The 12,185-nt window shown below is 41.0% G+C and overlaps 1 protein-coding gene across 2 annotated transcripts in view; it reads left to right on the top strand.

Annotated features, from left to right (window-relative positions):
- The first annotated feature begins 1,993 nt into the window (after positions 1–1,993).
- The window catches only part of COL14A1 (collagen type XIV alpha 1 chain), a 254,691-nt gene continuing 244,499 nt past the window's right edge, over positions 1,994–12,185 (top strand). For both annotated transcript variants that reach the window (XM_074266537.1, XM_074266541.1), the window contains exon 1: positions 1,994–2,191. The gene's annotated coding sequence lies outside the window, so the exon portion shown is untranslated. The remainder of the gene's footprint in view (positions 2,192–12,185) is intronic.

Raw genomic sequence — 12,185 nt, 5'->3', positions numbered from 1 at the left:
CCCAGAAAGTGAGCGCTTGTCCATTCCACCTTCCAGATGCCCAGGTCTAACTCTAAAATACAGCAAACACCAGATGGCGCCCGGATACTTTTAAACTGCGACTCGGCTATTGTAGTCGTGGCTTTTCTCCTCGAAAGCTTTGCTCGAAGAATGACCCCGGAGAACTACATTAACTCAAGCGCAGAAGCAAAACGGTGTCCAAGGGCCACCTGCCTCCTGCGTGTCCTGCAGCTGTGCACAGGGCTCCAAGACTCAAAGTGACCGAAAGAATTCAGTGCGGTGGTAATGGGGTGGGGGTGGGTTGTGCAGCTGGGGAGGGGGAGTTGATTAGAGTAGGGGGGCTGATCTAAGCTGGGGTCAGGCTTGGAGCACTTCTCTCTCTCCGGAAGAGAAGAGAGGGATGCGGGTTAAACACTAAGGCGTTGGGGAAATCCCTAAATGCAAGTGAAGGTCTTATGCAGGAGGATAGAACCTTCGTAAAAAAAAAAAAACACCTCTATTGTAGAAAAAGCAGAGCACCGCCGCGGTGCTGTTTTCCCAGGGGCCGGGGACACTTCATTTACCCATCCTTCTCCCCCACCCCACCCCCTGTAGATTACTTGGTATTCACAATTCAGTGCCTCCGCCCCGTAAATCTCCGCATCTATTCTATCCTTTGTTAGGACTGATTTAGTCTTGGCTAGAATAAGTGCAGCCTCGCAAAGCCGGGACCTATTAACCACTCTCTTTTCCCAAACACTGAGGGGTGTTTGAACATAGTGGAGAAAGAGTGAATGGCAGGGAAATGCCCTTGCACCAACAGTTACCCCGGGCCCCTCTTCGCTCTACCACGAAATAGTGGACCATATTTTTTAATCTTTGAGGGACGCGGGAAAGCCAAGCGAGTGATGTCTTTGTATCCACAGCGCCTTGAATATTTGAGGCACTTAATAAGTGCTGAGATTGGATTGGGAGGGGGGGTCAGGAGCTTCATTCTTTCCTCCCCCCACCCCTTCCTCGCCCCCAATGTAGTAAGAAGGTTGTATTCCTCCCCCCACCCTTTCCTCGTCCCCAATGTAGTAAGAAGGTTGTATTTCAAATCTTACTTTTTGAGTGCTTGTGAAGTTCTTGGTCCCTGCAAGAGGGCAGAGATTAATTTCGAACCCCATCCCTACCCCTATCCCGTCCCTTTTCCACGGAGAAGCAACCCATTACCTAGCATGAATACTAATGTAGTGGAAAGTCTTAGGGAATTTAGGATAGTCGGATGGGATGGGGGGGGTATACCCACAGGATGGGAGGGGGAGAGAGAGAGAGAGAGAGAGAGAGAGAGAGAGAGAGAGAGAGAGAAAGAGAGAGAGAGAGAGAGAGAGAGAGAGAGAGAGAGAGAGAGAGAGAGAGAGAGAGAAAGAAGAGAAGAGAAGAGAAGAGAAGAGAAGAGAAGAGAAGAGAAGAGAAGAGAAGAGAAGAAAAGAGAAGAGAGAGGAGAGAGAGAGATACATAGAAAGAGACAGATAGGGAGGGGGAGAGATATTTTGGGAAGCTCTAGCACCTGCGAAATTTGTCAATTGTAAAATTCTTTGTATTCTCGGGCCTCCCTTCAGAGTCCAAAATCTAGTTTTAGAGAAATGTTTGGCTTCTTTAGAGCCCCCAGTCTCTGTATGCTTAAAAGTACACCTCTCTCAGTCTACATAACTTGGGGGTGTAAGGGGACTAGCCACCCCGGCATCCAGGAGCAGGGACCACTTGAAATCTCTCTCAGTTGAGTTCTTGGTTAGATGGAAGCGAGGAAAAGGAAGAGGGAAAAAAGGAGGAGGAGAAAGAGGAGGAAGATGAGGAGACGAGGAGAAGGAGGAGGAGGAGTAGTGGGGCATCTGGGCAGGGATGAATGGTGATTTATCCCTCCTCTCTCCACCCCACCCCACCCCCATCCCAAGAGCCCCCTCCCTCCCTTAGCCTTCCGCTCTATAATTGGACGCCTGCTTTTCTTCCTTCTTTCTTCTTATCAGACTCAGGTCTCCCAGAAGGAGGGAACAGCTGGAGAGAGACCCTAAAACACCTCCTGGAGGCAGGGAACTGGAGGAGAGAAAGGAAGAAGCTAAGAGAAAAGAGGGGAAGGGAGGAGAGATAGAGCAAGTCCTGGGAGAGCCCTAGGCAGAGCTCTGTTCTTTTCTAGGCATCAAGAGTTTCCTTCTCCAAATACCTTGCACAGGTCAGTTTTAAGCTTCTTTCTCCTTTATTTCCTAGTTTCCTCTTTGAAAACCTGAGTCACCTGTCAACTTCATAACATCTCCCTTTCCTTGGTGGGGGGCGGGAGGGATAATTATTGATTTCAAGGAGGTATTCATTAGCTTCTGTGAGACTGCCTGAATGGAGGGCTGGGGATGGACAGGCTTGAAGGATGCAGCTGACAGTGCCCTGGGAGAGTCCTCAGTAGTGGCGCTAATTCTGCTTGCCTCCCTGTTCGGGCACGCGCGTGCGCGAACACACACACACACACACACACACACACACACACACACACACACACACACACACACACACACACACACACACACTCTCTCAAACTCACTCACTCTCCGGTGCTTGGCCAAGCAGCGGGCGAGAAGAAAGGGAAGGTCTCAGAGACTTGATGCTTAAGGACAGGGACTCGAAGCGGGGCAGTCCTTCCCGGGCTTGAGGCCAGGATAGCTGGATGCCCTGATCCATTTGATCTCTGAAGCGACAGAAAAGCTGCTGCTGAGCCAAGCCTCCGAAGGGGTGAAAGAAGAGTGGGAGAAGTCTTTCCCCAGGGTATGCTGGAGAGCTCTCTGGGCTCGGGCATCCTCTTCCCTTTTCCTCCCCTTTTCATTCTCCTGTAGTATCCCCAGATCCTAAGTATGCTCTCCTTCCCGGACTCCAATAAAGACGTGTATCACTGTGCCTGTATTTAGTGCGGGAAGCAACGTCACTTGCGCAAGAACTGGGTCCGTGGAAAAGGGAAAATGAGCAAACGGGAAGACGCGGGGACTTTTAGGAACTTAGAGGCTCTGGGCTCTAGTTTCTCTTGGCCACTAGGATGATGTGGGTTAATGGTCTTGGCATGCAGCTTGGAACTTGACTCTCCTCTTCGGCTAGGGGGATCTAGGAGTCATGACTTGGTCTGGCTTCCAGCTTGCATGCTTCTCTGATTCTCTTTTGGGCACCGGGTGTAGGGTTTAAGGGAACTGATTGAGTGGTTGGGGATGGACTTACATAAGGGTGGGAGACCTCGGCTAAGATTCGGGTGGGTGGCCTGGAATTTCATGAAAAAACAAAACAAAACAAAACCTATTGCTGATATCTGCTGTGGGGAGGTGGTTTAAGTAGTTATTCTTGAACTCTGAAGCCTTTACAAGTTTCTTCAAAGGGATGACATGAAAATCAGCCACTGGCCAGGGGCCCTGGATCAACCCAGTCCCAAGAGGCATCTTCTAAAGACCACTTTGTTTAAAAAAAAAAAAAGTCATTTGTAATATAAAATGGAATGGGGGGGGGGTGTCTATCAGATGAGGCCCCTGAGAGGATTATTCCTTTTGTCACTGTGTCAACACATTTCTGCTGTTGGAGGTGGGAAGGGATTAAGGAATCTAAGGGAATTATTTATCTTAGAAAAGTTCATTATTCTGCAGATGCTAATAAATAAAATTAGTTTATCTGTAAACTCTGTTTTGCTGTTGACTTACTAACCATAGACAAGAGAAATGGAGGTGCCAGGACTCTATCCCCTGTATTCTTCTCTCTCCTGTGATCCTTTTCTTAATTTGGATCTCTTGCTGTGAAGAGAGCTTTCTGTCCTAACTGAGATGACAAAGTGACTGAGATAAAGGCATATAATCAAATTCAATACATTCTTGATGAATGAATGAAGGTCACACAAACTCATCCATGCCCAAAGAAACTTGGATTGGATTGTGTGTGTGTGTGTGTGTGTGTGTGTGTGTGTGTGTGTGTTTCATTAGACAGATGCTGGCAAGAAGTTGGATCTTTTCTGCATCTGCTCTCAAGTATTTGACTTCTTATTAAAGTTCTAATAACTTTCCTCTTTGCAATAATCCTTGAAAAATCTTACAAAATCTCCATTCTGCCTCCAGGACCCTTTCTGGTTCCAAGGAATCCTAGACTATAGTGAACCTAAAAATCTCCATTGTAGCCCTGGCCTCCTAGGGGTCCTTTAGACTGAACAAAGTCCAAAAAGACTAAAGTTTTGCCCTAAAATACTAGAGATGGCTTCAGATCTGTTTCAGTAAGAAAAGAAGACCCTTTTATTCTAGATAGTACTGGCTACTTCTAAGATATTTCTGTTAGAGACAATTAAGACTTTCTCCAGAAGAATTAGTCATAGAATATTAGAAGTGGAAGGGACCCTGGGGATTGTCTAACCAATACCCTCATTTTAGAGATGAAGTTAGTGAGGAGCAGCATTGATAAGTTATCAGAAAAAAAAAAAAAAACCAGAAATAGAACCCAGATTCCTAGTCCACTCTTCTTTACTCTGGATCACTGGTAACAAACTCAGATAAAAACAGATCCCTGACAACTGAATATTGATTTAAAAACCACAAACTAACATCATAGGTGTTGTGTTATCTTTTTACTTATTTTGTTAAACATTTATCAATTATATTTTAATTTAGTGGGGTGGGGCAGAATTTTGCTGGTGAGATTGGCACCTCTGCTCAAAGCTATAAGCTATGTCACTTGCTCCAATCTACAGGATACCTCTTCCCAAATTTATGGAACCAGTTAGAACTGAGGAGCCAGAATACATGGTCATCTAAATGGGAAACCATTTTTCCCATCTCTAAATTTACATTCCACACTACTTGAACTTCATCCATTAGAGATGCATTCCTTTGAATTTAAAGGCTTTGCAAAGTTTCTTAAATCAGTTCCATGCTCATGATGATTCTAGAGCCAAAATAATAAATTTCCAAATTCTAAATCGGAATTAACATTTTTGTGTCATGGTTTTTGGAAGTCTGGTGAATCTCAGAATAATGTTTGTTGTCTAAATTCATAACAAAAAGTAATACTACATTTAGTAGATTTCATTTTTTCCAAATTATATATTATAACAATTTATGTTTTTTGCAAAATTTTGAATTACAAATTCTATCCTTCTTCCCCCTCTTCTTATCCCCTCCCTAAGATAGTAGGCAATTAAATAAAGGTTTTTATATATGCAATATGTAAAACATTTTCATATCAATCATTTTGTACCAGGAGACTAAAAAAAAGGAATGAAAGAAAGTGAAAAATAACATGCTTCATTCTATTTTCAAACAATAGCCGCTCTTTCTCTGGAGGCAGATTATTATCTTCATTATTCTTATTTTAGGATTGTGTTGGATCATTGTATTGCTGAGCATAGTAAAGTTTTTCACAATTCTTCATCAATAATATTTTTGTTACAATATGGAATGTTCTTCTAGTTTGACTCATTTTCACTCTGCATCAGTTTATTTAAATCTTTCTAGGTTTTCCTGAAATCATTCTGCTTGTCATTTCTTATAGCACAGTACAATAGTTATACTATGGTTTGTTTAGCCATTTCCCAATTGATGGACACCACTTTAATTTCCAATTCTTAGCCACTACATAAAGAGCTGAAATATTATATTTTGACTAGAGATTGGTGAAAATAAAGGAGGATTTTTTTTCTTATCCAAAGTCATGGATACCCTGAAATCTATCCACAGATTCTATAAGGGGTCTACAGACTTGAGGTTAAGAACTCTTGATCAAATGTGTGGCACATTTTCCTTTCAACAATATTATGAAGTAGGTATATACTATTATCTCTGCTTTGTAGAATATAATACAATCTCAGAGAATTGAAGTGACACCCAGCTAGTAAATGACAAAGTTAGAATTAAAACCAGGGTAATCTTAATTCCCAAATTCAAATTTAAATGAAGTGTCCTTTTCATTACTATCATGACATTTTGGGGGCAGGGGACAAAATTTTAGTAGTTAACCAGAAGAATTACATGATTATCATCTTACAATATATTTAGAAATAGAAATTAGATGTTCTGAAGAGTCAGATCACCCACAAACTGACTGACTGGATTTTACTGAATATATATGGGGTTAGGACATTCACTTTGGAAATCGAACCTAGGATAGACTCCTATGGAGAAGCAAGGATCAGGAATGAGTTGAAGAACCAAAAGAGAGATCACACAGGTCTAAATACAAATTTTGCCTATTAATAGGGACAGTCTTGGAATCAACCACAGAAAAGCAATTGTCTTTCTCGTAGAGAATAATAGAATTTCAAAGTTGGAAGTACCTTCTAAGGCTAACTAGTCCATTCCATATTGGAAAAGAATCCTCTCCTGAACAAGAGGTTATTCAGTCTTTCCTTGGAGACCAAGTGTAAGGGGAAACTCATATCTCTGTCTATAAATACTCCCTCTTTTGAGTTATTATCAATTTTATTTTTAAAATAATAAACCTTTTATTTCTCAAATGCATGCAAAGATGGTTTTCAATATTCACTCATGCTAAACCTTGTGATCCAAATTCTTCTCCCTCCCTCCTTCTTTCCCCCTTCCTCCTTCTTTCCCTCTCCCCTAAATAGCAAGTAATACAAAGTAAATTAAACATGTGTAATTCTTTTAAGTATATTTCCACATTTATCATGTGCACAAGAAAAATCAAATAAAAAGGGAAAAAACGAGAAAGAAAAAAACAAGCAAGCAAACAACAAGAACAAAAAAGGTGAAAATTCTATTTTGTGATCCACATTCAGTCCCCATAATCCTCTCTCTGTAGGCAGATGGCTCTTCTCCATCACAGGTGTATAGGAATTAGCCTGAATCATCTCATTGTTGAAAAGAGCCAAGTCATCTTGCTTCTTCTGACTCCCAAATCCCTCTATTCTCCCACAATGGAAAATCCAGGTTCTGCTCTTAGTTTTGTTCTTTTACACTTTTCTCCTTAGCTCCCAGATTTTCAACTCCTCCTTTTAGGATTTATATCTTCAGGTTATAGATCCCAGGACATGGAATAGATTCATTTTATTTATAAAAAAAACAAAATTTATTTATACATTAATGTTGTGAACTAGATGCTGCCCCAAGCTCAGCTGCTTTACACCAGTCAGCACACATAGATATACGTGCATAAAAGATTAAAGGAAAGTAGGCTGAGCAGCCAGGCTCAGGGCTCTTGGCTAGTCACCTGACTTAGGTAGGGTTCCAGACACTACTTTTTATTTTGTTTATTTTTCTCAATGGTATTTTACTTTCCCAAGTACATGTAAAGATAGTGTTCAACATTAATTTTTCTTTTTTTTTATTATAGCTTTTTATTTACACGGATAATTTTTCAGCATTTACAATTACAAAACCTTTTGTTACAATTTTTCCCCTCCTTCCTCCCACCCCCTCCCCCAGATGGTAGGTTGACCAATACATGTTATATACAACATTAATTTTTCTAAGATTTTGTGTTTCAAATGTTTTCTCTTTCTCTCCCTAACTTCCCCTCTTCCTAACACAGCAACCAACCTGATCTAGTTTATACAGGTACAATACTTTTAAACATTTTCCATATTTGTTATGTTATGCAAGACAAATCAGACCAAAAAGGGAAAGACCACAAGAAAGCAAAAGCAAGCAAACAAACAAAAAAGTGAAAAAACTATGCTTTGGTCCACATTCAGTCTCAATAGTTTTCTCTCTCTTCCCACATCCACACCCTCAATGGAAAAAGAAAAGAAATTGTATCTAATCAATGTGGATAATGAAGGCTAAAAATGCCCCCATGAACTCTTTATAAAAGTGGGTATGTGTCCCTCCTATTGCATTGTTAGTCTATCATCACGATGTCAGGATATAAGTAACAAGTGTTTTCCTCAGGGCGGCCTTTTGCTGTCCTTTCAGAGGGTGGCTGGGAACCTGTGACACAGCATGATGATCTGGACTCTTGGGTAGACTGCATATAGGTCCCTAGTCCATCCAGCGATTCTGGGGAGTACAGTGGTGATGGGCTACATGGGGAACTCCCCAGGGTCTCTCTAGGGAATTGAAGAGTAAAGCAACCTGATAGAGGAGCCCAGGAGTTGGGAATAGAAATAGGAGGGAGAAAGATTGGTTATTCCCAGAAGGCTGCCTCTAACTTTGATCCCAACCTTCCTTTGCCTTGACTTCCAGCATCTGGTGCAGAGTTTGGGTGTATTTATATAACGCATTCATGGCATTAGTCATGATATCTAGCCTGGTGCGCAATGTGCTGACTTCCTGATGCAGCACAGCCAGCTCTGAAGATTCTTGGTGGGAGTTTGAAGCAGAACTAAGTCTGCCCTCTGGACAGGGTCTCTTGGCACTGGATGAGGTGTTTGAGGAATCCAGAGGAAGCTTCCTCTTGTGATTGGAGCTGTGTACTTCCTGGGAATCCTGCAGATGGATGATGTTCTCTGTGACTAGGCTGGAACGCAAATCACCTCCCTCACTATGGCATGCATCTTTCTCTTCCCTTGTTTGATATCTGGAGCTACTGGGGCAACAGACATCAATGCAGGGTAATGGACTGTCTGCCTCCACATTGAGCTTGAGCTTCTGCCCCTCAATGTCTTGCCCATTTTCCCTGGAGTTGCTCAGTGGGTCCTTGAAAGGGCTGGCTTCCAGCTCTACAGGCACTTCCCAGATGGGCTCACTGCATTGAGGGTGCAACTGAATCCTGCCAAATACTGGATACCTCTTTTCAGCTCTCCTGCTCTTGCTGGACCACCTGGGAACATTGCGCTGTCTGGGTCTCATGGCAGACAAGGAGATTTCTACAGGTAACAGGATGTAATGGACTCTGGCTGTATCTCCAGGCTCTGGTAGCCCTTTAGAGAGGACAAGAGAAGAGAAGATTAGATGGGATTGGGTTGAATGAACTCCGATAGTTCTTCTTCACTCTGAAAAGCCTGTTGCTCTCTAGGGAGGAAAAGTCTAAAGGACTTAGGCTTTGTCTTCCAGTATTTATAGTGGGAAGAAGGCCCTCCTCTTCCTTTGGGTTCTCACCTAGCTCTAGGGAAGGAGTTCTCAGCTGTTAGAGATTTGAACTCTTGGAAGTGTGAACTCTTCTTTTATGGTATAGGAGAGAGGGAGAGTTGGTTGAAAGGTGGCTTGTTGACAACTCAAAACTAAGAAAATTAATTCACAGGGAGATCCTACCTGCTGGACGTGTGAACTCTGAATGCTTCCTGTGCCTTCATTGCTGGGGAAGGCATTTTGAAGGATTTAGAAGTCAATTAATTCACTGATCTGGAAATGGAGTTTGAAGTCCTGACTTCAGGGACCTACAGAAACTAAATCTAGAAGTGTTGAATTGGATCTTGTTTTGTTGTTAGATCCAAAATGTGCCACCCTCTTGGGAGTTCTGCATGTAGAAAACCAAAGCCTGTATTCTTTCAATAGAATCATACTACCACTATCTATGTTGGTGGTGCCTCAGTTTATCTCTGTAATCCAGACTCTCTTCTGGGTTCCAAATATACATCTGAGTTTGCCTACAAAATACATCCCCATGGCTATTCTAATTATATTGGGCTTTAGTATTATAATGGTTTTATCAGGTTCCATGCCCTGAACCCTTCTAACCTCATCAGATGTCAATGATACCCCTACACAAAGTCTTAAGGGCCAATAAGAGTGAAGTCAGGAGCAAGTTGTAAACTGTTCTGATGAGACTGAATCTTGAAGATTTTCCTTAGTTCTAGGCATAATGTTTTAGAAAGGACATTTTCAAACTGAATAATGTTAAGAAAATAGCAGCCAGAAATCTGAGAAAAATAGACTTTTGCCATTCAATCAAAGTTTAGTCTAGAGAAGAGAGAATTAAAGGTGGGAATATTATAGGGATTAGATTGCCCTGTTTAGGCTCTTGTTTAGGCTCCAAAATGCAAAATTGGAAGCAATAGCTTGAAACTTTAGATAGGGAAATTTCAGTTTTTGTTTTAAAGGAAAAACCTCTAACATTTAATGTTGTCCTGAAGTAAAGGGCTTCTCCCTTACCCCCCACTACTGGCAGAGACTTTTAGGGGCAAGTTGTGGAAGAAATTCTAGGAATACTTTGGATCAGATGCCCTCTAGGATCTCTTCCAATTCTGAGGTTTTGTGATATTAAACTCCTATTTTTAGGATTCTTCCTATCCCTTGCTTGGGCTAAAATGGGCTTCCAAATAATTGGAGGAATTTTAGTCTATAGCCTGTTGTGGGATCCTAAATGATGTTCAAATATGCTAGGAAATTGAAGCTAGAGAGAACTAGTGGTAGATGCCTAGAACTGAAGAATGGGGAGTAACAGCATTAGAAACCATCTATTAATAGTATGGGTCACCTAAGCATCGTAGTACCCTCAGTTGCTGTGTTTCCTGTGTAACCTTAGAGGTTCATCCTCCAGCTTGAAAGAGAACCTTGCCAGTTCTTCACTTATATTGAATGGATTGCTGAGATAATATTCCTTGTCCAAAACTTCTTGATCTATGGAAGGCATAGGGATTGAAGGAGAGGAGCAATACAGGACTTCTTATAAATTATTCATTTATTCATTCATTAATTCATTAATTACATCTTGAATACTTCCTGTGTACTAAATGTTTTATTAAGTGCTTAGAATATAAAGGTGAGAACTCTATGGCATGGATCTTCAAAGACATATCATTTTGTGTGTGTGGCTCCTCAGAAACACACTCCCAGAGTCATAGAAGTTTAGACTTGCATTTTTTTTTTTTGAGTGTAGGAATCTTCTCCTGTTTAATATTTCTCCTCTCAACTCTTCTGTAACTCATGGTTTTAAAGAATTGACAAACAAAAACAGAAACCAAGGGAAACATCTAAATATGAAAAAATAAAAAAAAACTTTATGTAGCAGGCAGTTACACTGCATAAGGAGAAAAAGAATTGTGTGTGTGTGTGTGTGTGTGTGTGTGTGTGTGTGTGTGTGTTTTCAGGTGGGTGGAAAATAGATACTGCAATTATGTTCTCTAGTCTTCACTTAGTGGAGTGAGAGCCTAAGGTTCAAAATCAATAATAAATTTGCATTGACATAAATCTCTGCTAGTAGAACTTGGGGCATATTTGTCTGTGTGAAGGTAACTTGTACTAGGACACTTGCCCAGGTTCTCAAGTACCTCTCAGTGGGAGGACATGAACTCAGTGCTTCCTGATTCCAAGGCTATATCCTTATCCATTAATCTATCTGGTTAAAAGGAATATTTAGCAGTGAGCTGAAAGGGAGAAAGCAGCTCTGAAAAAGAAGAGATTCCTAAAACAAACAAACAAACAAAAAAAAAAAAACAAGAGAGAGAGATATATTGTTTATGAGTCTCCTGAATCCGGCTTCCTTTACCTACTTCCACCAGCATCCTGATACTAGGGGTGGGGCATCAGACACCTCTTTTAGTACCAGTGAATGGCATCTTTCTGACTTACTTCCAGCCATCTGCTCTCTGAAAAAGAAAAGGCTCCCCCAACAATGGTCACTATGATTTTGACATTGTGAACAACACAGAAAACCAAATTTAGTGAATCAAAGAATGATGTGCTACGTGTTTGAGCCTAGTCCAGTTTTACAGATGCCTTTGTGTTTGCATCAGTACTGGCCAGCCTGGAGTTACCAGGGACAGGGGGAGTCAGAGCTCACCATTCTTGGAAAATCAAAATCAGTCGTGGAAAATTCTTTGGACACTGGGGAAAGATTTAGAGACTGGGAGGGGAGAGCAAATTGTCAGGGCCCTCACTCCCGTGGGGTCTGAGCTATTAATGAAGCTGTTTCCCAACACACTTAACCAAGTGACACAGTGCATATAGCCAGAATTGCTTTAGTCTATGTGTAGTTTTCTCAGTTTTGTTTTCCAAACAGTAGGTACTAAGAATTTTCTAAGTTCTTGGAGCATTGTTAGAATCTAAATGTCCCAGAACTTAAAAAATCATCTAGATTAGAAGTTCTTCGTGTGTGTGTGTGTGTATGTATCCTGGATACTTTTTCCATGCTAATGAAGTATATATATATAATATATATATATGTATATATATACACACATATATATAATATTTATATAATATTCATATATGTATATTAATATAATATTCATATATATATGAATAGTGAAGTATATATAGATATATACATAATATATATCTATATATATATCTATATATCTATATATACTTCATATATATCAGAGC

Source organism: Sminthopsis crassicaudata, chromosome 1 (genome assembly GCF_048593235.1).
Source record: "Sminthopsis crassicaudata isolate SCR6 chromosome 1, ASM4859323v1, whole genome shotgun sequence".
Taxonomy (NCBI): domain Eukaryota; kingdom Metazoa; phylum Chordata; class Mammalia; order Dasyuromorphia; family Dasyuridae; genus Sminthopsis; species Sminthopsis crassicaudata.
The sequence above is the reverse complement of the archived record's forward strand: the minus strand, read 5'-3'. Positions and strand labels throughout refer to the sequence as shown.